This window comes from Chiloscyllium plagiosum, unplaced genomic scaffold, assembly GCF_037043375.1.
Source record: "Chiloscyllium plagiosum isolate Xiang-an unplaced genomic scaffold, Cpla_swu_hap1 HiC_scaffold_18, whole genome shotgun sequence".
Classification (NCBI taxonomy): Eukaryota; Metazoa; Chordata; class Chondrichthyes; order Orectolobiformes; family Hemiscylliidae; genus Chiloscyllium; species Chiloscyllium plagiosum.
The window spans coordinates 29,792,337-29,819,212 of NW_028270156.1; the positions used below are offsets into that span (position 1 = coordinate 29,792,337).

Below are 26,876 nucleotides of genomic sequence, written 5' to 3' on the forward strand. Positions count from 1 at the left end.
AGAGATAATCAGTCACTAAAACTGCCAGTACCACTTACAGTTCTTAGGATCTCTGGTAAAAGCCTGTGGTGGAATGGAAAATTCCAACCAACTTTTGTCATATCATTGATTTTTTTTACATAAAATTAGTCACAGAGTAAACTGATAGATTCAAGCTACAAGCCTTTTTTGATTTTAGTTAATATCTGTTTTTCAAGAAAAGTGGAATGCAGCACCTGAAAATGAGATGGAAGCAGATTCAATAACAACTTTTAGGAAGAATTTGGATACACATAAAAGGATAACACTTGTACGATATACAGGGAAAACATTGGAGTAGGACTAATTGAATAGTCCTTCAAAGTACAGTCAGAGTGAACTGAATGGCCTCTAGCTCTGCTACAACATTTTCAAAGGCTCTCATTGACTGATGCACAGGTTCATTTGTTCATGGGATGTGTACATCACTCGCTAGCCTAACATTTATTGCCAGTCCATTCCTATCATAGTGAAGCGGGGTATCCTGAGGATGTGCAATGTGCTACTAAATGAAAATTGCTTTCTAAGCCAATCCAAAGAGATTCTGACCTTTTTAAGTGTTCTTTGCATAGTGTGAACTCCTGGGTTAACTGTGTGGCGCTTGATATAAATCACTTTATTTCATCCAACTGTTTGGAACCTGAAATGATTGCCAGAGGAACCTGAAAAACTCATACATCTAGTGGCTTAGTAAGAAATCTAAAATACTCTTCAAGAGTAGAGTGTGTATGGCAGACTATCTGACACTGATTTCCTGCGCAATGAATTGAAATCCTGTGGTTATTGAATGTCAGCATCTTCAGTCTGTGTAATTTGCAATTGTAGTCTTTAGAATTAAGGATAATTCTACTCTGAAATCCCAGGTAATCCTCCTACACTTGATTAAATTGAGCCATGAGTCAGACGTTTTCTTGCCTGTGACTCGGGTGAAATTGAATTTCTGTTAAACAGCGGGTTTTGTTTCTGTGTTATTTAAGAAAAGAAACTTCGAAGATTCTCAAATGTGATAGAATATGCCCAGACTTCAGCACTATCAGAGTGCTTTGCCTAAACCTTGTGATCTTTTGTTACTTGAGTTATGCTTTCGTTGAACCTGGTATTCTGGGACAGCTTTGTGCCTTGAGTGGTTTAGCAGCTTCATTGTCGACTTTGACAAGTTAAGCATCTGGATATGTTGTGATTTGACCTGCTCTGGTCTCAAACATGATTGAATTTTAGATTGAAGTAGTTAATTTACTAACTGGCTCCTGATCTAATCTGTGTCCTTTTGACTAGTGCACCATTCTACTTTCCCAGACTACTCTCTTTACCTAGACTTGTTTTATATCTAATCTGATTAACTGAGTAAAACAAAACTGTGGATGATGGAGATCTGAGACAAAAACAGAAATTGCTGGAGAAACTCAGCAGGTCTGGGAACTTCTGGAGAGAAAATGGTGTTAACATTTTGAGAACAGTGACTCTTTGTTGGAACTAATAAAGAGTCACTGGATTCGAAATGTTGTTTCTGTTATCCCCCTACAAATGGTGCTGGATCTGTTGGGTTTTGCCAGCAAGTTTTGACTAACTGAGTTAAGGTTCAGTGCTGGTCTGTCACTTCACCCTTTCACTAACAACAAATGATATTTATAAGCCACTTTGTTTCTGGTAAGTCATTCAAAATCTGACAGCAAGCCATACAAGAGGATATTGAAAGCTTGGTCATAGAAAGAGGTTTTGAGAAGCATCTTAAAGCTGCAGAGAAATATGAGAAGGATGGCGAGGCCTAGGTGTGGCCACAAATGGTAGGAGAAGGAAGTAAAGAATGGAGAAGAGGTCAAAAATGGAAGAAAGATACATATCTTCAGCTCTTAATCAACTGTTGTAGAGGAAAGGTTAGGCCATGAGTTGCAACAACTAACTATCCATGCAACCAATAACAGAATATTTTCCTGCTGGTTAGGCCAGTTGTCAGTAAACCTCTGAACTCATTGCTGTCCTGATAACAATTATCATCCAATAATAATCATTTATCAGGGTTGATTAACTCTATGGCTTAACTTTTTTAAACAACAGTCACAAACACTTTGCAAGTTATGAAGCAGACATTATATGAAACTGAATGATAACTGTTTGTGCAGCTCGACATCAGACTAACTGTTAGGTGCAACATTGTACACACTCAACAAATGGATTTCTTTAAAGATTAACTTTCTTAAAGGTAAGGTACATACACAATGGATGTGATTACCTCAGTGGAGATTTTACCAACTGGTATCATATCAAGGCAAGCTTATTGGCACAGGTAGAAAAACTGGAAAGTTACTTCCGTCGCCTTTGCTTCCCAGTTCCTCTGCAGTTCAGATATTTTGTGCTAGAAATTTCCATTGGTTTGTGAGAAGTACAAAGTAGGTGGTTCACTGCTACAGAAAAGGTAGCTAGTTTTATTTAAATTTAAACTGAGTTTTTGACTGCAGAGAACAGGCAGATCTCTCTCTCTTTCTCTCTCTTTCTCTCTCTGTCTCTCTCTCTCTCTCTCTTTCTCTCTCTGTCTCTCTGTCTCTCTCTTTGTCTGTCTGTCCATTTGTCTCTCCTTCTCTGGTAACTTATTTCCAGCTACAAATTGCTCAGTCACCTGCAAGCAAAAATGTCTCTACCATTGATAACATCACTAGTCCACAAATCAATCAATCTCTTATTGCTGACAAGAGCTGCATCAGTGCATACCCTGAACTTCATCTCATCTACAACCTGAACTTCTTCAATTACTGCTCATTCAAATAGCCATGGCAGATATTGTAAACAACTATCATGTTACTTGCTTTCCAAACTGCAGACAATCTTTCAAACATTGGTTTTTCAAACAAATTAAAGGAGAGCTGCACAGTGGTTAACACTACTGCCGCAGAGTGCCAGAGACCCAAGTCGATTCCAGAAGGGTGACTGTCTGCGTGGAATTTGCATGTTCTCCCCGTATCTCCAGGTGCTCTGGTTCTCTCCCATAGACCAAAGATGTGCAGGGTAGGTGAACTGGCCATGCTAAATTGTTCCTAATGTCCAGGGATGTGTGTGTTAGTCATGGCAAATACCGGGTAGGATAGGGGAGCTGGTCTGGGTGGGATACTCTTTTGAGGGTCAGTGCAGCCATGATGGGCCACATGGCTCTGTTTGTACTGTAAGGATTCTATGATTCCTTCTCATTTCGGTCCACAGTCCATACACAAGTCTGACAAAGTATCAGGTAAAATTAATAGAACAGAGTTAATATAAGATTGATCTCATCGCCATAAGATTATTTCAAGATCTCTGAAGTTTACTGGCAGGTTCACATTGACAGTCATGATCATGATTCAAGAAGACTATCACCCTCTAGGGTAATTAGTAAAGGGCAATAAACACTGAATTTAGCCAAAGGTGCTGACATCCCATAAACAACCAAATTAGTAAATCTTTTATCGAGGATGGATAATTAATATTAGGATTAGAGATTTTTTCAATGAAAAGTCTTACTATATTTGAAACATACCAAATTTTAGAGGGCTTCACAGAGTAGAAGCTGAGAGATAGTTTTCCCTTAACTAGGGGTACTGTGAGGTTGTGGACTGAGATGAGGAGAAATGTCTTCACTCGAAAGATTGTGAATTGTTGGAATTCTCTGCCCAAGACAGCTGTGAAGCCTCACTCCATTAGAATATTCTAAGCAGAGATTTATGGACTTTTGGGCACAAAATGTATTGGGATAAGTTGAGAAGTTGGAGTTAGTCAAGAGTAGCCATGATCATACTGAAGCATGGAACAGGTGTGAGAGGCTGTTGGATTTTGTGACTGTTTCATTTCTGTAGAAACCTCCTTCAGAGTTTGATTTACCCGATCTACATTGTTTGTTTAGAATTGTTGAGAGCGAAATAAAAGATTGCAAAGGTTTGCAAAACCACTTCATGCATTAAACTCATACCTTGATTGTTGTTTAGCTGATATTGATCTGAGTGAAACATTTGCAAAACTGTGCAAACTTCATCAAAAAATCTATATCAAGTAAAAGTCGAGTACAGAATGCATTTTCCTAATATCTCATCCATCAAACTTACAAGTTCTTCAAATAATTGGAGTGAGATCCATTGGTTTGGCATTATATATAATGCTCCTTAAATCCCATTTGTCATTTGAAAATGTCAGAATAAGTTGAGAAGGCTGTTGTTCATCATAAAAAGGGATCCTTAATTTTCTTAATAGGAGAATCATAGGTCGTAATCTTATGTCTTCCCTCATGGTGAATTTGGTGCTCTTGAGGTAAATTTAATCAAGTGGATGGGGGCACCACCACCTTCATGCCTCCACCCTCATTGAGTTGATGGTGGGAAGGCCCATGGATGACTTTTCCACACAATTGAGGCCTTTAACTGTGAATTAATGGTCTCTTCAGGGCCTCACTCTATGGCTACTAATATTAGCCCAACAGAGGAAGGGAGTTTGTCTTTAAGGAACCACAAAAATAAATCTTGGTCCGTCTGTTCAAAGAAATTCAGTACCTGATTGAAGGAAATTGAATCAGGTAGGGTTGGGGGTCCACTGAGAGCAAAGCAACTGCTCTTGTTTCTGACCCATCCCCCGACCTTGCCATGATCCCCATGACAACCCCTTCCACTCACTCACTGTGCCTGGGTCCCTTCTCAATTTGAGACCTGATGTGACACCAGCATCAGCCACCATCTCCCCAGAGGTACTGTTGAAAAGAGGGGCTGTTATTGTAAATATTTTATTTATTAGGCCTTATTTGGAATATTGTATCTAATTCTGATTTTAGAGAGGGTGCAAGTGATATGGAGAAGGTGCAGGATAATAATAGCAAACAATATGTTTTATTCAGCGAGTTATGATCTGGAAGGTGCTGCCAGAAAAGATCATGGAAACAGACTTAACAGTAACTTTCAAAGGAAATTAGAAAATTTTGCAAGGGAAAAGTTTAGCTATGGATATTTATTAGATAGTGCTTTCAACAAGCCATTATGATTAGAACAGTCTGTATGACCACTTCCTTTTCCATCACTTTGTGGGTGAGAAATTGAAAGTATGGCACATATAAAGCTTCGAGCATGCCCCTGAATCATTGCAATAATGAAAAGAGTACCAATGCAACCTTGTTCTTTTAGCTGACCAAAATTGAATTAAATTTAATATCAGTCATTCACAGTAGAACTGTGCATGTCATAGTGAAGAAATGTCCTTTGTCAATGTTCAAATGGGAGGAGAAATTGAACCAAGGGGAACAGAGGGTCAGCATTGCCCTTTTTTTGTTCTGGGATCTTATTCAGACTGGTTCTGTTTTTGTTATAGGCATCTCATGAAAGTGAATTTGTGTACCCAATCCAATTGCTAATGGGCATGCATCATATCATTAGTTTGGTCTAATTGGATGTTTCACACAGAGTAGATACTGTGGGAAATAGAAACAGGCTACACTTCTACAAGCAGTAGACAATCTGCTGAGGTTTAATGTTAAGGCAAAATAGAGAGAAATTTCCTGTAGGGAATGTGCTGTAGGACCACTTTCTGGATGTCCTGAAATGGGAAGTGCTCTATTTGTCAGAAATGATACATTCCTCTTTTTGATGATCCCACATACAAAATAAACAAAGTCAGGTTTTGAAGAAAGGTCACTGGACCTGAAACGTTAACTCTGATTTCTCTCTGCGGATGCTGCCAGACCTACTGAGATTTTCCAGAAATTTCTGTTTTTATTTCAGCCTTTTTGATTGAATTGGAGTGGATGGTTACATAAACAAGTCTGTGAAATTGTTCGTTGTTGGCCTCAGTGTCATAGACCAAGTAGCACAACAATAGATTATTTGCTCTGTCCCGTACCTGCTCTTTGAAACAGCCATCTAAATATTTTCAAGCCCCTCCATAGCCCTGAGAATTGTTTTTGAGATTTCCTTACCGTAACCTTAAGCTTCTCATTAATTTTTTCTTAGAATACTTATGGGTAATTTGTTATTTAACTCAAACTTACTACATTGTTTTTCTCAAATGAGAAAGAAATTCTCAGATCAAAGTTATGTAGTTAATGAACTACTCTGCATGAATTCTAATTGCTTCATTAAACTTTGTTAGCCTGGTGACTTATTTCCATCAGCACTTAGCTTCTACAAGCAGGAGGGATGTTCTATGCAATTTCACATCATTTATAAACATCAGGGATATCAATGTAATTAGCTCTTAAAGTTTGTTCTTAATAATTTGATTTTTTAACTTAAATATTCTTTCAGGAAGAGTAGGCACTGCAGTTTCTTTTCCACAAGAACATAATATTGAATCATCAAATTACACATTGATCTTTTCCCTGGCTCCTCTTTTTATTCCAGCTCTCTTAATACTCACCTGACTTCTTGCTGTAGTTTCTCAAGCCAATTCATGAATTTCTTATTGAAATATTTGCCATCCTTATTTGCACTAAGTCCCATTCCCCTTTTGAGGTAAATCCAGGTTTAATGAATCAAGCACAACGGACCTACATAATTAAACAGAAACATTACAGCTGCCTTTGACTTCTTTGATCTCTTCCTTCATATTTATGTTCCAACACCACTAATTTCTGCAACTCTCCTCTGAAATATTCTCTCCCATGTCACAATTAAATGCATTCTCAGCTTCCCAACTGCCTAGCCTACGCATCTCCATTTGTCAAGCTATGTGTCAAACAGCTAAACCATTCCAACACTTCCATGTATGATGACTTTTTGTCCTGAGTAAGCCTTTCCCCTGTACCATATTTCCTTTCTGTTAAGCGATACCTAGAAGCACTGTTGCAACTATATGTGAAATCTCAATTATGAGTTGAGTAGGAATTAAACTTGTTATTGTTTAAATTTCCAAGCCTGAGTGCTCATATTCTTTGTGAGTGAAAAATCTGTGAATTAATGAAAGAGAGAACGTGGAGCTATCTGATAACTGTCATGACCTCAGGACATCCTGAAAGGTTTTACATTCAATGAGGTACTTATGAATTTTAGTCACTCTTGTATTTCCAGAATTGAGTTTGTTTCTGAGCTCCTGATTTCTTTGTAATTCAGCACAAGTTTATGATAAATTATCTCAGTCTTTGACAGGAATCAAATATTAAGAGCATAATTTTGCCAGTTCTGCAATATATTGTCAAAATGTGAATTTGTGCAAAGATAATACAATCTCATAAAATCCAACGACCTGCTAAAAACCCAAAACCTGAACCTTTAATTCTAATCCACCGTCAACTCTATTTATTATTGAATATCCATTAACCAAATTCACATATGAGGGAATACTATCTGTTTTATAATAAAATTGCCAGCCATTTTCAGTGACAGTAACACAGGATACCAATGCAAAATATAATAATTGATTTATACTTATCAGAGCTGAATAGGTCTATTTTGTTCCATTTAAAAAAAACACAATGCTTGGAAAGGAAATGCAGAAAAGATTTAGAAGTGCCTTTCCATTACAGTTTGGCCCAGATTTTCAAGCCTCTATTTATGTCAGAATAGATTACCAATGTAAAAATGACTGAATGATCTCAATATTGGTATTCCAAATAATCAGAATGAGCCCAGGTGGAGAAACACATCTGGTCATCCCTATGCTGATAAATACATTTCACCACGTGGGCTGATTTTGAATATTTGTGTGAGCTCACAGGCACACAAGGGTCTGTTTTGACAGCCTGAAGTAAGGTATTCACTTTGACAGATCAACATCTTTATCAGGTTATGATTTACTATTCTTGCTTTGATTTTTTTTTTGCCAATGTCTGTACACCTATTTGAACATGATTAAGACAGCTGAAGGTAAGGCTTGGTTCTAACCTATACCTGTCCCCCAGGACTGAAAAACTGATTTTAATGGAGCCCTTTAGATGGAGCTAGCTCTGGGGACTGAACTTGAGCTAATTGCCTCGGTGGTGAAAATCTGGCCTGGTGGTCTTTAATTTCAAATGACCAAGTTTAGATAACAGACTCATTTTACAAGATTGAGAGAGGCAACAAAACTAATTTTTAACCATGGAAATAAATTAGACAGACTTTAGCTCTGTCACCTGGTGCCAAGTTCTGAACAAAGGGAGGATTATCTTAATAGATTTTAGGAGATTAAACGTTCAAGATTAAAATCAGGATCCTTTTTACACGAAGAATAGAGGAAATGGGAAATTGAACATCACTGGCTAAGCCAGCAATTATTGCCAATCCTTACCTGCCCTCGAGATAATGAAATAATATTGTTTGTTCGTAAGTTAATTTCAGTCTACCATCAGTTAGCGCCTGCATGGGGGTTTAAATTCTTAGTTTCCTGTCTAAATGTATTGCAAAACAGTTTGTCACACATTGGCTAGTATAGTGAGATTACTCTATTAGCAAGGTTAAAGTGATGTATATTGTTTTCAGTTCAAAAGAATACATAGGAAATGAATTCAGCATTGTTGGAACGTGTCCTGGGTTCATTGAATGCCTGCATCTGAAATAATCCAGCATTTTATGTTTATAATTGGCCTTGTCCCAGCAGAGTATTTGTCAGTTCATCTTCCACATACTGTACTTGGAAGTTAGAGAGAATAAGTTGTGTAAGTATTGCTGATTCCTTGTCCTCAAGACCCAAAATATTTTACCATCATTGAAATACTCTTTGTAATGTTCTCACTGTTCTGATGTGGGAAATATAGAAACAGAATTGCATGCAGCAAATATCAATGTAGCAATTGCCTGGCAATCTTTTGTATTGATGCTGATTCTGGAGCAAATATTGATCAGGATATGGGATCTTCAGTATCAACATGAGAGGTGAGAGGAGTCATGGTTTAGGATCTCACCTGAAATACAGCATTTCTAAAAGTGCAGTGCTCCCTCAAGAACAGCACTAGTGGTGTTAACTTAGATTATATGCTCATGTTCTTGCTGTGGGGCTTGAATCCACATCCTTCCGGTTTGGAGATAATTCCCTTTGATTCATAGCCAGGGGAAAGTGAGGACTGCAGGTGCTGGAGATCAAAGTCGAGTGTGTGTTGCTGGAAAAGCACAGTAGGTCAGGCAGCATCCGAAGAGCAGGAGAATCGATGTTTCAAGCGTATGATGAGGGGCATATAGATTCTCCTGCTCCTCAGATGCTGCCTGACCTGCTGTGCTTTTCCAGCAACACACCCTCGACTTTGCCTTCCCTGAGGGCTATGGAATCAATGAATCAGATGGAGTCCATGATTGAATTAATTGAATATGCTCTGTGGAAGGAATGAATTCAACTTATTTCTCATTCCATCCAAACTACTAAATGGAATTATTAATCTGATTCATTAAGTTAATTGCATAAATAATTTATTTGGGCTGAATATGGTACCCAATTCCAAAATATTGATGCTTCTAGAGTTTTGCCCGTTATTCTGTAGACCTGCAGCCTGGAAAGTAGAAAACAGTGACTACCTTCAAAGTATTGTACTGACTGTGAAGTGCTTTTGGACATCCAGAGGGTGCTACATGACACAAGCCCCCTGTTTCATTACAACTTTTCATTGTCTTTCATCTTCATTCTTTTTCTCTTGTGCTGTCTTATGGGCTTTGCCCCTTCCCTAATTTTTGGGAAAGAAGATAAGCATTATTTAGCAGCTGTACAATTACATATGCTCTTTTTGTGCAAGTCGATATTCAGTCATCAGTTTCACCATCCAGCTATAATATTGGCTACTTCTAGAGAAATTAACTTAGTCTTATGGTTTCAAGTCTGACTTTTGCCAGACCATAGGAGAACTACACTCCTCCTGGTGAAGAGCATAGTGTGAGGAGTATGTAGCTTATTTGATGGAGTGTGCAGCCCCTTTTGAATTACTTCAGCATCCGTGATTGTGTACTGAATGTATAACCTGTGGCCATTTAGTACAGAGGAAACTTTGTCTAAGACCAGCAAATAAGACATTATGTAAAGATCATGAACCATTGTTCAGTTGGTAGCACCCTGGCCTCTGACTCAGAAAGTTACACATTCAGAGATTTGAGTACAAAGTCAAAGCGAACATTCCAATTGTGGTAGTAAAGGAATGGCAGCATGTTGGAGGTGTCAGTCTATAGATTGGGTAATAAACTGAGATAAAAACTGTAAACGCTGGAGAAACCCAGCAGGTCTGTCAGAGAGAGAAACAAGGTTAACATTTCGAGTTCCATGTGACTCATGACTTATTTCAGATTTCCAGCATCTACAATATTATGCTTTTGAGTGATAAATTTGAAGACCCGTCTACTCCCTCAGGTGGATGCTAAATCTCTTCCAAAACCACTATGAAGGCCAACAGGAGAGTTCTCACTTGCATTGTGGTCAATAATTATCTGTTAACCATTATCATTAAAAACCAAATGTTCTGATCATTATTACATTGCTCTTTTTGGAAGCTTGCTGCGTGTCACATGGCTGTCTTAATTCCAACATTACAATAGTGATGCAATTCAGAAATTACTTCTTTGGCTCTAAAGTATGTTGAGATATCCTAAGCTCTTGAAAGCGCCTATAAAATGACAACTCGTTTCTCCTTTAGACAAAAAGAGTATGTGCAATTACTGCTGTTCTTTGCACCATTAAGATGACCATTCTGAATATGGAAGAATTGCACAGCTGCAATTAGACAAATTTCTTATCTATTTTCCCTGTAGAAATGCAGAGGGGTTAGGGTTATCAGAGACAGAGAAAAGATATTAATTTGCTGTTGGACCACTTTGGAGAATCCATGAATCCAGTCCTGGAAGTATTAACCTTGTCCACAATTGACATCTGGACCAGCAAAATTGTAATATTAAGGATTTATCTGTCATAATTATAACTTGCACAATAGATAAACAATGTTATTGAACAATGACAACGCTATTCATTTAGCAGAGTGTAGAAAGACTGGCATGGTTAAAAAATGTTAATTTTTTGGTTGTTAAATGTTTGATTAAAAAAGTTAATATGCTGAAAAATTATAAGTTGTTTCAGAATGTGATAGCTGCCCATTTCATGCACTGAAAGTTTTGATCATCTGTTGTCAACTCTGTCTCTTGTATTAGTCATCAGAAAAGTGTTTCTGCTTCATTATCATTTTTGGGATATCCGTGGATGTATGTGAGGCATTCCATTGTTTGCAATCATAGAGATTTATATAAGTTGAAGAAACAACAACTTGCTAGATACCATCTTTAATCTAATAAAATGACCAATGGTGCTTCACAGGAACAAGTATCAAACAGATTTTGCCATGTAAGGAGATAATGCCATAGGTGACCAGAAGTCTAGTAAGGGAGATAAGTTTTAAGGAGTATTTTAAAGAAGGACAGGAAACTAAAACTTTCTAAACTAAGGCATCTGATTTCGTGATCATCAATGGTGGAGTGATGAAAAATAGATTTTAAAATGCAGGTTAATACATTTATGAAAATTAAGGACAAAGGAAAATCACATAGGAGATGCACACTTAACATGCCCAGATATTGATTGTAATATGTAGAATTGAATATATTGTGCTTCACTGCTTTCAAACCTATAATTGTAATCAAGTGCTTGGATTTAGACTTGAATCCATGACCTTCTGACTGAAAGTCAAGAGAGGAACCAACTAAGTGAAACTGACATTTCCAAAGTAGAATCACACTGCTGGATTAAAATCTCTTTGCTCAGTACTCAAAGCAAATGGTTTATCATGTCTGGATTAAATTCTTCTATCAGTTATTTCAAAGAAGGTATTGGCTTATTCTGGTTCATGACCCCGTTAGAATAATAGAAGGATTTCCCTTGAAGACCTTATCGCATTAATTTCCAATTTCCTACTGCATGATTTTTAAACCCAGAACTTGACTCTGCATTCTTAGATAAACTGATTGGAAATAAGCTTGCTGAGAGAGCATTATCGTTATTAAGTAGTTCTGTCTTCTATCAGTAGAGCAATCAGCAGTAGAGAAGCTGAATGACCTTCCTACCATTTCATAGGACATTCCAAATAAAACTAGAAAATTCTGGAAGTATTGAACAGGTCTTATAGCATCTGAAGAGGGAGAGAGAGAAATAGAGATTAGATATTTCCTAATCAATCTGTTTGGAGATATTTTTATGCTCCTCTAGATTTATGGTACTTGAACTTGGGCCTTCTGGTTCAGAGGTAGGGATACTACGACTGAATATTAAGCTCCTTGTCAAATTTCACTTAGATGAAAACAGAAAGTAGTTGAGAAACTTAACAATCTAGCAGCATCTGAGGCCAGAGAGAAGTAGAGTTAGCAATTTGGAGTCCAATGATTCTTCTTCAGGACGATCGGAGGCCTTGGATTAGAGGCTTGGATTGGAGGCCTTGACCCCAGAAAGTCAGCATGAGTCTCCAGATTACTCATCTGTTACATTATCACTATGTCAGCAGTTCCTCAGGAACATTTTTTTTTAATTACTGGAAGTATTATCCCCAAAATACTCCTGGTACTTTTCATCTGTTGTCCACCATCACTAAAATCGCCCTTGTTTTCAATTACTCAAATTATATGTAATACCTGGCAAGGGTATTCAGTGCAATGATTGTAATGAAGTCAGCCAACTGGAATGAGTTCTCTGATTGGGGTTGTTAACCTGGTGCAATCAGAGAGCACTGGCTGACAGATAAAAAGAATGAGTGCCAGAGATGCTGACACTCTGCTACCTGGTTCGGAATGAAGCATTTCTACTGTCAAGGAATGTGCATGCATAAATAAAGGGTGACTTGGTGATGCAATGCTGGCTTCTATGGAGGTTTTTGATTAGGAACAGAGTTTAACAGATGGACAATGTGGTGGAACCTGCGCTCTCAGTTTTTAGGAAGACCTTTTGAATTAAGCAGCATTCAGGTACCAAAGGTACAACAGTAGGCCGTCCCGAGGATCACGGACCCTGGGGGTAAATTGTCTGCCCACTTGAGTCCTGCTAGCCAATCAGAGCCTGCTGTTCTTCATTGCTTAGCAGAGCCCCTGGGAGGTGGTGGCTGCTACTGGTCTGCCCACATCTGTGGACGTAGGAACAGTCAACGTTCCGAATCTAATATGATTCTTCTTTCGTCCTGAAGAAGAATCATTGGACTCCAAATTGCTAACTCTACTTCTCTCTGGCCTCAGATGCTGCTAGGTTGTTGAGTTTCTCAACTACTTTCTGTTTTCATCTAAGTTAAGAATATTCTCAAAAACTTCATTTGATTTATTAGTGACTATCTTATACTTAAGGTCCAGAGGATTAGACTCATTTCACAAGGGGAAGCTTCCTTTCTGAAAATTTGTTGCTGGAAAAGCGCAGCAGGTCAGGCAGCATCCAGGGAACAGGAGAATCGACGTTTCGGGCATAAGCCCTTCTTCAGGGCTTATGCCCGAAACGTCAATTCTCTGTTCCCTGGATGCTGCCTGACCTGCTGCGCTTTTCCAGCAACACATTTTCAGCTCTGATCTCCAGCATCTGCAGACTTCACTTTCTCCTCGAAGCTTCCTTTCTACATATCCAGATCAAATGTGATTTTAAAGACTACTATTAGTTCACCCCTCTTCCTTCTCTTTATTTGGGAGGGAGAAGATCCTTTCCCTATATATGCTTCTTCAAAGTTTGTGAGAACCAACCAACGTAGTGTACAAAATCCCATGCAAGGACTGCACAAAACACTACATAGGACAAACAGGAAGACAGCTAACGATCCATATCCATGAACACCAACTAGCCACGAAACGACACGACCAGCTATCGTTCGTAGCCACACACGCGGATGAGAAGCAACATGATTTAGACTGGGACAACACTACTATTAAAGGACAAGCCAAACAGAGAACAGCCAGGAAATTCCTAGAGGCATGGCACTTATCCACAGATTCTATCAACAAACACATCGACCTGGACCCAATATACTGGCTACTGCAGCGGACAGCTGGAACTGACAACTGGAAGCAGCAGAGACAAACCACTATAAATGCCGAAGGAAACATCACAGAAGTGCTTTACAGGAGGCTCCCAAGCACTGAGGATGTCACCTAGACAGGGGACGAAACGTTTGCAACACAAATTCCCAGCTCGGTGAACAAAACCACAACATATATGCTTCTTATTTTTGTATCATCATTGCAAATCATTTTTAAACTTCTCCAGTGTGTCCATTACCTATTGAGCGCAATTGCATTGATTTCCTATTGGTTAATTGCATGCAATAATTGCTCAATGTTTTATGTGAACAGAAACATTTGGCAAAAGTTACACTTTAAAAAAAAAATTGTTCTTCCCAATCTGTAGGGGGGACTACTTTCTATTGGAATGTCCCATCCCTCATAGCTTCCTTAAAATTCATTCCCAAGATGTTCTTTTCACTAGCAATGCCGGCATATTAGTGGCAAGCTGTATTTGCCATTAAGTGGAAGTACTGAGCCACTATCTTTAGTTGCTGCAGTCCATGGAGTGTAGGAAGACCTAAAGTGCTGTTGAAGAGGAAATTCATGGATTTGTCCTCGTACCTCTGAAGAAATGGCTTGGGCTGATGTTTGTCTTGAGGCAAACTTGAAGATGATGGTTTTTCCATGCTCTTGCTGCTCTTGTCTTTCTTGGTGGAGGTCATGGATTTGGGAGCATGCTAGAATCAATGTTTGCATGATTTCAAGACCTCCATTTCTGTATCTGCTCTTGCAACATTTTAAAATACTACTGAGTTTAAAGGCCCTTAGTAGGAATGTGGAGATAGGGTGTTGGTCTCAGTATGCATACCTTATTATCACAGCTTGTGTCAACAACATTCTATGCAGGGTGAATGATCTATGAAATGGTATGCTTCACCCAGCCATGTCAGTGCAGGAGCTTAAAATTGAATTGATCTAAATTGTGTTGCTTTTAGCAATTATAGTTGTGAATTACAACCTCCAAAACAGAAAAAAAAAACAGGAAAATACAGCTTTGGAAAGTGAGAGACTCCGACAGTCCCAATGTGCCTGTGTAGATTCATCATCTTAATGTCGTAACCATACAAATGAATTATTGAGGCTTGCTGGAAGCTGGTGAGGTGAAAGCATTCACAGCTGTTGAGCTAGAGGGCTGCAGAGGAACCTGCAATGAGTCAAGGTTGATAGGTCTGATGAGGCTGCGCTAAATCCTGTATTATCGATAACGGGGCAGAAAAGCACCAATCTCCCCATTCCAGATCTTTATTTTAGTAATATTGGCTTCAGACAATATGGCTTTCTTCCCACTGAATATTTTGTTAGAAGAGTCTTTCAGGAGAAAGTGAGGTCTGCAGATGCTGGAGATCAAAGTTGAAACTTTATTGCTGGAACAGCACAGCAGGTCAGGCAGCATCCAGGGAACAGGAGATTCGACGTTTCGGGCACAGGCCCTTCTTCAGGAATTCAACCCAGTAATGGTAACTTAAACAATAATATTTAACTAATAAAGTGATGGGAAAATAACTACTTGTAATCTGGAAGAATTTTTAAAAGAAGTTAAAATCAAATAAATAAATGCTTCACAGTTTTAGTGAGTTCTGAGCTAATGTGTTATTTAACTGCTTCATGTAATCCTTAACTCTGTGTGTGGATGTTGGATGTAGAAGTTCAAATTTATTTAAAGGCTGCTAGTGCAAGACCACCCCTTCAGAGACTGGTGTACACAGACTGGGCTGACACTCCCAATGTTTGAGGGAGTGTTGTAACATTGGTACCATTTTTTGCCTTGGGTTGTGTCATCTTTGAGGATGAGACATTAACAGGAGCTGTGTCTACATTGAACATTGTTTCTTTTATTTTTGATATTTTGTTTTTGCTTCCTGCTATCTTATTCTGGAGCAGTAAAATATCCCAAAGTGATCTTTCAAATATAATCTAGGGAGTTCTCTCCAGTATTCTGAACCAATAGTTATCCTTCAACTGATACCCAAAGCAGATTTTATCGCCATTACCATGCTGCTGTTTGTGCAACCTTGCTGTGTACATAAAACAGCTGCCACATTTCTGTTTATTCATTCACAGGATATGGTTGTTCCTGGCAAAGCCATTTATTGTCTATGTTTAATTGCCCTTGCAAAAATGATAAGTCCAATGATTGGGTATTTCAGGTGGTATAGTTAAGAAGCAATCATATTGAAATGGTTCTGCACTAACATCTAGGCCAGCCTGGGTAACAAGTAAAATTTCCATTCCCTGGTGGACTTTAGTGAGCCAGTTAGGATTTTAAGATAAGCTGGCAATTTAGTGATAACTATTATTAAGGTTTAGTTCTTTTTAACTGAAGATTTATTTACTAACTGAATTTAAATTCCCCAGTTGCCATGGGGTGATTTGAACTCGTGTCTATGGATTTTTTTGTCCAGATTGATGGATTACCAGTTTTGCTGATATAACCATTTGATATTGTGCCTAATGCTTTTCAATATCACAATGGTGACTATACTTCAAATGTACTTCATTGACTGTCTCACTCTCTCAGACTAAAGTCTATTCCTGTTCATTTTCACCTCAACCGTTCATTGTGGGTTACACATTCTTACCCTTCTCTGGATAAACAAGATTCTCCTGAATTCTCAACTGGATTTATTAACAAAACTTTTATACTTATGACCCTAGTTCCAATCTCGTCCCTAAGTAGTAACACCTTGTTTACATCTTCCTGATCAAACTTTCTTATAATCTTGAAAACCAAAACGTGGCTGTTCCTCAGCCTTCCCTTTCCAAGAGAAAAGGGGCCCAGTCTGTTTGTTTTCTCCTCATAACCTCTGCAATCTCTAATGTTTCAAGTTTGAGTGGTTTTGACCAATGGGGGCAGGCTTTATTTGATCCTCTTGCACAGTGATATGCTTGTGCATTTCCTGTTTGCTTGGGTTCAGAGGCTGATCAGATTTATTGAGGTATTTTGCAGTTCTCTGCGTCTGTCACATTTGCACTTCATACTCTTTATTTAAAGTCAAGACGGGGTGCCATGACCTTGTCAACTGAATAGTGTAAACAAAAAGGAAGCCCACCAGAATTACCTGTGAGAGAGTAGCAACTTGTGTTATACGCATGCACTGATGCAAAAACATAGTTCTCTCTTCAGTCAGCAGGGAATGGCCTATTTAATGTTATCTGCCACAATTTAACTGAGAAACAAATGTTGCCATTCTTCAGTGAGTCTGGTTGACAATGTTTGGAGAGGATATTGGTCTGCTTGGCGGGGCCTGCAATTGAAGAACTGAATCACAATAATGGGAAAAGAGAAAAGCTGTTTATGGCTCAGTGGTTTAACTGAAAAAAACAAATGAGGTAAGCCCTCGATAATGTCAGATAGCAGTGGATAGCACTTGGAGAAAATTGGGTTCTGTAGTCTTGAATCATCCAAGCGGCAAGTCAGCTCTTGTTTGAACTGCAGGTTGCCCATCATACTTGACAGCAGTGATGCAGTTAGTTAATAAGAAATCTTATTCATCTGTGAGGCACTGGATTGTGTACTCAGAGGAGTGCTGCGGTTTGAATAAGTTCTCTCCAAAAACATTTTCCATGTGAAGGAATCCTGTTGTATAGCACTGTGCTGAATCTTTTAGATGTTGTCTGCTTTGTTGCATGGCCTACATCACATGGTTTATGGTTTTGTCTTGCATGTGCGCTTACTTAATAAATGCATGAATTATGCTTATTATTTACAGTAATGATTCTTATTAGTTTCCATAATGTTTAAATCTCCTTTTTAATGCAGTTCATGTTATCAGTGCATCAGTTCCTAATGCGGGCAGAATCTCTGACCTCAAATTAAAACAACGTCCAATCATAATTCCTCCCCCAGCATGGAATTCAATCTGGCAAAGTGACAAGTGTGATGTCTTGAGTAGGACAAACAAAGTAAGGAAATACATGGTGAATGGTAGGACCCTAGGAAGCACCGAGTATCAGAGGGACCTTGGTGTGGATGCCCACTAGTCCTTTTAGGTGGTGAACAGGTAGATAATCTGATTAAGAAGGCATATGGTATACTTCTCATTATTAGCCGAGGCATAGCGTTTAAGAGCAGGGAGGTTATAAAATTTGGTTAAGCCATAGCTAAGATATTTTCTGCAGTTCCGGAATCTACATTGCAGGAGGGAAGTGACAGCACTGGAGAGAATGCAATGGAGATTTACCAGGATGTTAACTGAAGAGTTTCAATGATGAAGACAGATTGGATAGACTGATACTGTTTTCCTTGGAGAAGGGTAGACTGGGTGGACAAATGGGGGGGGGGCGGGGGGCATGATTAAGATGCATAAAATTATGGGGGGGGGGGCATGGATAGGGTTGACAGGAAGGAATTCTTGCCTCTTGGTGAAGGGCTCAATGACCAGGGTACATAGATTTCAGGTAAGGGTCAAAGTTTAGAGGAGATGTGACAATTTTTTCTTTTCCACCCAGAAAGTGGTAGCAATCTGGAACTCACTGCTGGTAAGGCTGGTAGAGGGAGGTACCGTCCTAATATTTAAGAAGTATTTAGATGTGGGCTAGCAATGCCAAGGCATACAAGGCTAAGGGCCAAGTGCAAGAAAGTAGGATTACAATAGATAGGTGCCCACTGTTTTTTGTCAGGCACAGACACAATGGGCTGGAGGACCTTGTTGTGTCACCTCAACCCCACCCTCGACCACTGAAGGAAAGGAAAATGTCAGCAAAGAGGACAGATCAAATTCAAAATTTGGCAATGATATCAACGTGCTGGAATTCCTTTCCTCTTCACAGCACTCACTCCCCACGCATTCCCAGAGCTGACTGCCAGAAGACTGTTCTCATGAGACCTTGGCTACTGCCTCACATCACCAGATTTCTATTCCTGCTGCCAGCTCTCCTTCGCCAGACATAGTCAGCCAGCAAAAGTGGCTCAGTGTTGCACAAGTCAGTCTCAGGGAGGTCTTACTTAAATGTGGTCATAATTGGTGTAAGATTCGATTCATTCATTATCGTTATCTCCCTTTATTTAAAATTCCCATGTGTTTCCAAATACCTTCATGCTCCCACCACTCCCTATCCCAGTGATCTCTTCCAGATCCTGTAGGGAATCGAATAGAATCTAATCTAATCTACAACCCTCCAAGATATCTGTGCTCTTCCAGTTCTGGGATTGTGAGCATCTTTGATTTTCATCACTCTGATATTGGTGGCTGGCTTTTATCGGCCTGACCCCTGAACATCTGTAGTTTCCTTGCTGCTTCGCGATCTCTTGATCCTTTTTAAAAGATGCTCCTTGAAAACGCTGCCTTTGACCGAGATTTTAATCACCTCAACTAATACATTTCTTCAGCTGTTCTGTTGAAGGTTTGCTTGTGAAACACTTTAGAGTATTTTACATTCAGTGTACCCAATAAATGCAAGGAAAGGTTGCTGATAGTGGCCTAGCCTTAATGGGCCCAGAGAGATTAATAAAAAGATGAAAAGATAAGAAGAATGATTTTTTTGCAGAGTGTTGTTAGGATGCAGAAATAATGCTAGCAATCAAATCGAGAATAGTTTTTACAAGAAAGATGGATAATTGTTTTTTTAAAAAAGCACAAAGGAAATTAGGAAGAAAAGAAACTGAGATTATGTATAGGTAGAAAGGGTGAGAAGACCTTCTTCTGTAGTGCTATGATAATCTGCCATGTGTTTGGATTATATTTCAGTTCAAAATGATGGAGCCAATTCAGGTTGTCAATCCTAGTTTATCCATGTAAATTCAGTGGTGTTTAATTTTTTTGAAGTGGTATTAAAGGAATCAAGACATAATAATAGGGATAATGTGGAAAGGTGCAGATAAGGTGGATGATCAGTGAATATGATTGTATTGTAGAGCAGACTTGATGGGATTTGTATGGCTTCTGTTTCAAAAATCAATTGTTAGCCAGCAGTCATCAGTCAAAGGGGTGGGCATGTTGCTGTATGTCACCATGCTACATCAATCTCACTCCTGCAGCACCATGTGCCAGTTGTGTACACTTGAAACACACTCAATGTGCTTCAATCGAATGGCCATGTATCAAAGTCTACGAGGAAGTGCCCTTAGTCAAGTTAAGGGAGATATCCTCCAGTCAGGTGGTCCAGGCATAGGAAATTGAGGACGTTGTCTGATCTGAGTTCAGAGGCCTGAGAATGGTCAGTCAACAGCTCGTGGTGGTTAGCGTCAGGGGATCCTTTCCTCTCCAGTCCAGAGAGTGGGTCTTGGTAAGCCCTACTGGTCCAATGCAACAAGTCTGGGGAGTTATAGGAATTCAGTTGGGGAGCTGTGCACATAGCAGTCGGGGGACCTGATCATTATCGTCAAGACTGTTCTTCCAAGTAGTCAAGGGAGTGAGTCTCCATCAACTGGGGGCAGGGGTGAGGGTGGGGCAGTGGGGAAGAACTGTTGAATAAAACAGAGGGTTGGAAGGAAGCTGGGCACCTCAATTCTGATTGATCTATGGAGGTGGAGATAGGTCTTCATCCTGAATTACTTCAGTCTGTGTGGTATTTCAGTCTGCTTGATTATTTCCTAGGCTGCTTCAGAGGACAACTATGCTGATGGATGACTGGATTCACTAAGGGTAAAGAGACTAGGTTTCCTTTCCTAAAGAACATCAGTGAACTACTGAGTTTTTAATGAAAATCCAACAGCTTCTTAAAGTCAAATAATTGAAACTTATGAAGTTCTCAAGAGATCTGGCAGAGTAGGTGCCAAAAAATAGGTTTGTCCTAGCTGATGAATCTAGAACATGAGGTCACACTCTCAGAATGAGGGGCTGTCTGCTTGGACTAACACGAAGAGCAATTCATTCACTTTTAAGATTGTGAATCTTTGGAATTCTCTGCCTGAAAGAACTGTCCATCTCCATTATGTAGTATATACAATTGACTTTTTGGGCACTAAGGTAAGAGGATGTGGGGGTAACATTGGAAGGTGATGTTGAGGTAGAAGACCAGCCATAATCTTGTTGAATGAGAGGACAGTGTACTTGTTGGTCAAATACGAGTTCACCTACTCCTACCTGTATTCTTATTCATGGTTCACAGATACCTTTTAAGGCAAAATTTAGAAAATCTGAGCTAAAAGTTCCAACTGCACATGATAGGATTTGAATTTACATTTTCTGTAATATGAGGCTGAGTGTCTGGGTGCAGTAATTACCATACATTTATTGGAAGTCAGGATTACGTATAAACTCATTCAGACTCCCAAGAGTAGAGGTTGCCGGCTGATACTTGTGACCAAGGCCACAGCTGGATGTGAAAATGAAGTCCAGGAATTTGATTCTTTAAAAGTTTGGAATTGGATACAGGAACTGTGATAATTGGTGAGTGGAGTTTATGCCTTTGAGAATCATGTAGCATTATGCTAGAATTTCTTTTCTAATCAACCTGCTGAAAGAGGTTTTTACCCACTTCTGGAGCAGGTGGGACTTGAACCCAATCCTCCTGGCTCAGAGATAGGGATGTACAATCTACTAGGGATGTACACTGTACTAAGAGTCATTTTGAAGGGTTAAAAAGAAGCTTAGAGAATTCCAAGGACATTACCAGAACTATATTTATGTATTAATATACAGATTGTTCTGATTTCCATTCAAATTCTTTATTTCTCGTGACTATGATTTGCCTTAGAGCTTATTACATTGGATTTCCACATGACAGATTTTAAAATGATTATAACACTTCCTTTGCAGCAGAGCTCACTATTAGAATTAACTTAGTGCCTGTCATGACCTCAGGATGTCCAAGAACATTTTACCGCAAATTTTATACTGTTGATGTGTTGTCACTGTTATCATGTAGGAAATAAGGCAGTTAGTATTTGCACAGGAGCCTCCAATAACAACAGTAATTTACTGACCAGTCTGTTTTACTGATTTTGATTGAGGGCTAAATGTTGGTCTGAGGTTGTGAAAAATGCAATACAAGTGCAAGAGTTTGTTTCAATGACATTTCATATCACAACTTGTTGGAAAAATTAACAGCCACTTTTCAAGTGTAGTTCTGTTGTTATTTAAGCCAAAGGCAACTGTTTGCGGATGACCAAGCTCATGCTGTTCACAATGGAGAGCACTGTCCAGTAGTTCCATGCTGATGAATGAATAAGGAATGAATGTTGGCCAGGATGCTGGAAGAACTCCCTGTTCATCTTTGAAAATTGCCTGGATTTCCTGAACTTGATGAAAGAGGACTGCAATTTTAACAACCCATCTAAAAGATGGCATTACTGATAATACTACACCTCTCATTACTGCAATCAAATGCCAACCTAACATGAACAGCCTAAATCCACTGAAGCCCATCAGTCTTCAAGGCAAGACTGTCTTCAATCCAATGTGCTGGCATTTGATACACTTCCAGTTTTCAGATCTTTAATCAATTATTTCACTCCTTTGTACACCTAACCAGTTGGATTTAATGAGCACTGGGATTTGTAAGGCTGTTTTTACATGGTTACTTCATTGACTCATCATTCTTAGCACCAAATTTCTGCATGGCTCTTGAGAAATTGTACCCACCTAAAGACCCCATGGAGACTAAAATGCTTCAGCACTCATTATGTATGTCTTGTAGGAATGGACACAATGCTGAGAGAGAATAATATGCATTTCTATAGCACCTCAGGATACCCCAAAATACTTTGTAACGTAGAACATATGGTAGCTGATTTGTGTACAGCAAATTGCACAAACAGCAATGTAATAACAGCAGATTTATTTTAGTGACTGTGCATTGAGAAATAAATATTGACCACAGTGCTTGGGGGAGCTGTCATACTCTTCTGTGAAATAGTGTAGTTAGATCCTTTGCAACTACCTGAGAATGACAACAGGGCAAGAGTCTAACATCTCAGTCGTAAAATAGCATCACTAAAAGTGCAGTATTCTCTCAGAACTGGGAAAGGGACAGGATAACAGAATACAAAGAATGCCAAGTATAAGAGCAGATTTTCCTTTGCGGTTAATAGTTCTCTCCTCCCTGTCCCTACGTAGTTGGCAATGATCTCTTCCATGAATGGATCTTCAGAAACCTTCTGCTCTGCCCTGAACTTAAGGAAAAGTTTGAGATTGTGGAGCAACCATTTAGCTTCCAAGTTGGAGGGGGCTTTAATTTACATTGGCCCATCTAATAAACTATTGGTTTGTTTTTTTTTTGCGCAAGCAGATGTTCCAAATGTAATAAGCCAAACATCTGCTCCTGCTTTGCTTCCCAAGTGCCAGAACAAAATCCAACGCAACTGTAAAAAGATCCACAGTGACATTCAATTTTAAATAGTTAGGATGAATCTACTGCCCTATACTAAACTTGCTCTTTGTGAATACACGCACACACTCAATTGCTGACCACAGCAGGAAGTTTAACGTATGGTTTTCATAATGCAATCAAGTTGTTTTTGCATCAACACAAATGACATTTAAATAAGTGAAGCGCCAACACACTCTTTAACAATGTTAAGTATTTTCCACTGACAAAGTTTGTCCAGATTGTACGGGCAGTGAAAGATTCTGTGATCCAGCCAGCCTGACCGGTGAAGCTGAGAGAGCCCGTGTTGACACTCCTGTCCTCCCAAACCCCCAAAGCCCTTGTGTGATGTTCTGGGAGTGGAATAAAAATTGGATTTGATCAAAGGCAATTTAAGTCAGAAACAAATTTGGAATTGTTAATGTGTAAAATCTTGAATGTAGGAAATTCCACTTATCAAAAAGTCTGATGATGAAGAACTAGTTTATGTGCTAGTTCTATCTTCAAAGTAGACAGCCAGGAGACTGGAAGAACACAGCAAGCCCAGCAACGTCAGGCGGTGGAGAAGTTGACGTTTCAGGTGTAACCCTTCTTCTGGATTGGGGGTGAGTGCAAGAGCAGCTTCAGATAAAGGGGGTGGCAGCAGCAAGCTAGTGAAGTGGGGATAGGTGAAGATAGGCAGTGGGTGTGACCTGCTTGGTCAATGGGAAGAATGAATCCAGTTGGTGGCAGGGAGGAGTGGAAGGGAGGAGTGGAAGGGAGGGGGAGGGGCTGAGAAGGGAGTCGGGGGTGGGAAGGGTGGTTATTTGAAACTGGAGAACTTGATGTTGAGTCCTCTGGGCTGTGACCTGCCCAGGTGGAAGATGGGGTGTTGTTCCTCCGATTTGTGGTTTGGCTTGTTGTGGCAATGGAGGAGGCCAAGGATGATCATGTCGGAACAGGAGTGGGAAGGCAAATTAAAATGGGCAGTGAGTGGGAGGTCCAGTCAGCCACTGCGGGCCTGGCTGTGCTGCTCAGCGAGCCATTCCCTAAGTTTGTTTCATCTCCCCAATGTAGATAAGATCACATCAGGGACACCTGATAAGGTAAACTAGGTTGGAAGAGCATGCAGACAAGGCTGGTTTTCCAGTTCAGACTTGGGTGCATTCTTAACTGTGACCTTTGCCATTTTCAAACAAGGGCTGCAAAATTCAATGGTATAATTTTTGAGGGACTAAACAGACATGCCTTCATTCTTTGAGACAGGCACTGATGTAGTATGCTATCAACAGCCTGGGTAGTGTTCATAAAGTCAGGGAGAAGTATAGTATGGAACAGACCCTTCGGTCCAACTTGACCATGCCGACCAGATATGCTTACCTAATCCAGTTCCACCTGCCAGCACCTGGCCCATATCTCTCTAAACCCTTCCCATTCATATACCCATCCAGATGCCTTTTAAATGTTGCATTGTACTAGCCTTCACCGCTTCCTCTGGCAGCCCATTCCATACACGTACCACCCTCTGCGTGAAAACATTGTCCCTTAGGTCCCTTTTATGTCTTTCTCCTCTCATCCCAAATCTGTGCCCTCTAGTTCTGGACTCCCTCACCCCAGGGAAAAGATTTTGTCTCTTTTTCCTATCCATGCCCTTTGTGATTTTATAAACCTCTCAGCCTTTGACCTGAAATGGATAAACAGAGGAATCTCAATTATCCAAATGAGATGGGTGGGCACTATTTCGTTTGGATAATTGATTAGTTGGATAATCAATTTGACTTTAAACAAGGGAAACTTTTCTAATCCAACTCTGTGCTCTACCAGAGAGTTTGTTTAAATCTGTAATTTTGAAGAGTCTGCTGTTTAAATAGACTAATCTTTGCATTCTGCAAATTGCAGGTTAAACTGAGAAGGACTAAACCCTTATCATCACATAAATATATGAAATCCCAGTATTAAACAAGGTCCCAAACAGTTTCTACAATCACAAGCGTTTGTCAGTTTCCGCTAAACTCCGTGTCGTGATAGACAGACAGAAGCACCGCCTTGTGCACGCGTATACTTTCTCCGCCATTTTTGTCATGAACAGCCTGATAAAGTGACAGGACTAAAGCACTTACCTTTGCAAACAGCTGTGTAACTAACCCTTATGTAAATAATATCCAGTCACTGATGCTTGAGATGCTTGTGTTTCTTTGTTTTTGCCAGCATTTTCGCATGTTCTTCAGTACAGGTAATCTGCATTCACTTACCTCTTTGATGTAACATTTTTGCGGGACCATAAGATCTTCTTCGGATAATCTGAAATTTGGATAATTGATATTTGAATGATTGAGGTTCCTCTGTACACAGCTGTATGTGTCCATTCCCCTGAAACTGAGCTAGTCTGCTGTCATTCAACCCCTTGTAGAAACACAGACCAAGATTAGGCAATGTAGGTCCTAATGATACCCAGCATCTGCAGTCCTCACTTTCTCAACATGCTCTTGACTCTGATCTCCAGCATCTGCAGTCCTCACCTTTTCCCTCCAGGCCCACTTTTTCACCCCGGACACCCGCTCATCCACTGAGGACCCCTTCTCTCGCCTCCAATACACGCCATCTACCTAGACATCCCGTGCCAGCCTGTTACCCGCCCTTGACCTCTTCATTTCAAACTGTCGCCGTAACAGTGACCACCTTAACCTGTCCACCCCCTCACCCTCTCCAACTTCCCATCGTAACAACGCACAGCCCTCTACTTCCTCCGCTTCAATCCCAACTTCACCATCAAAACTGCAGACAAGGGGGATGCAGTAGTCGTGTGGCGCACCAACCTCTACACCACTGAAGCTAGGCACCCACTCGTAGAAACCTCCTCCTACTGCCCCCTGATCATGACCTCACCTCCTATCACCAAACCATCATCTCCCAGATCATCCACAACCTCATTACCTCTGGGGATCTCTCATCCACAGCCTCCAACTTCCTTGTCTGTGCACCCCGCACTGCCCAATTCTACCGACTACTGAAGATTCACAAACCTGACTGGCCCGGTTGACCCATTGTTTCAGCCTGCGCCTGTCCCACCGAAATCATCTCTTCCTACCTCGACACCGTCCTGTCTCCCTTAGTCCATGAACTCCCCACCCATGTTCACGACACCATCCACGCCCTCCACCTCCTCCAAGACTTTTGTTTCCCCGATCCCCAAAGCCTCATCTTCACCATGGACATCCAGTTTCTGTACTCGATCTGCCATGATGAAGGTCTCCAATCTCTCCATTTGTTCCTCTCACATCATCCCAACCAGTACCCTTCCACCGACACCCTCATCCTCTTGGTTGAACTGGTTCTCACCCTCAACAACTTCTCCTTCCAATCTTCCCACTTCCTCCAAACAGACCCTACCACCAAAGATATAATTCCCTCCCTACCCCTATCAGGGTTCCAGAGAGACCATTTCCTCCACAACTCCGTCATCAGCTCCATACACCCCACCAGCCCACACCCCATTCCTGGCACCTTTCCCTGCCACCGCAGGAAGTGCAAAGCCTGCATCCAACCACGCCCCTCACCTCCGTCCAAGGCCCCAAAGGATCCTTCCACATCCTGGAAAATTTATCTGGACCTCTACCAATGTCATCTACTGTATCCGTTGCACTCGATGTGGTCTCCTCTATATCAAGGAGACAGATCGCCTTTTTGTGGATCGTTTCAGAGAACATCTCTGGGACACTTGCACCACCC

General features: G+C 40.2%; 1 protein-coding gene across 1 annotated transcript in view; it reads left to right on the plus strand.

The window, feature by feature from the left end:
- Positions 1-26,876, plus strand: part of LOC122557712 (spondin-1-like) — a 328,953-nt gene that overhangs the window by 34,141 nt on the left and 267,936 nt on the right. The gene's annotated exons all lie outside the window — the stretch shown is intronic.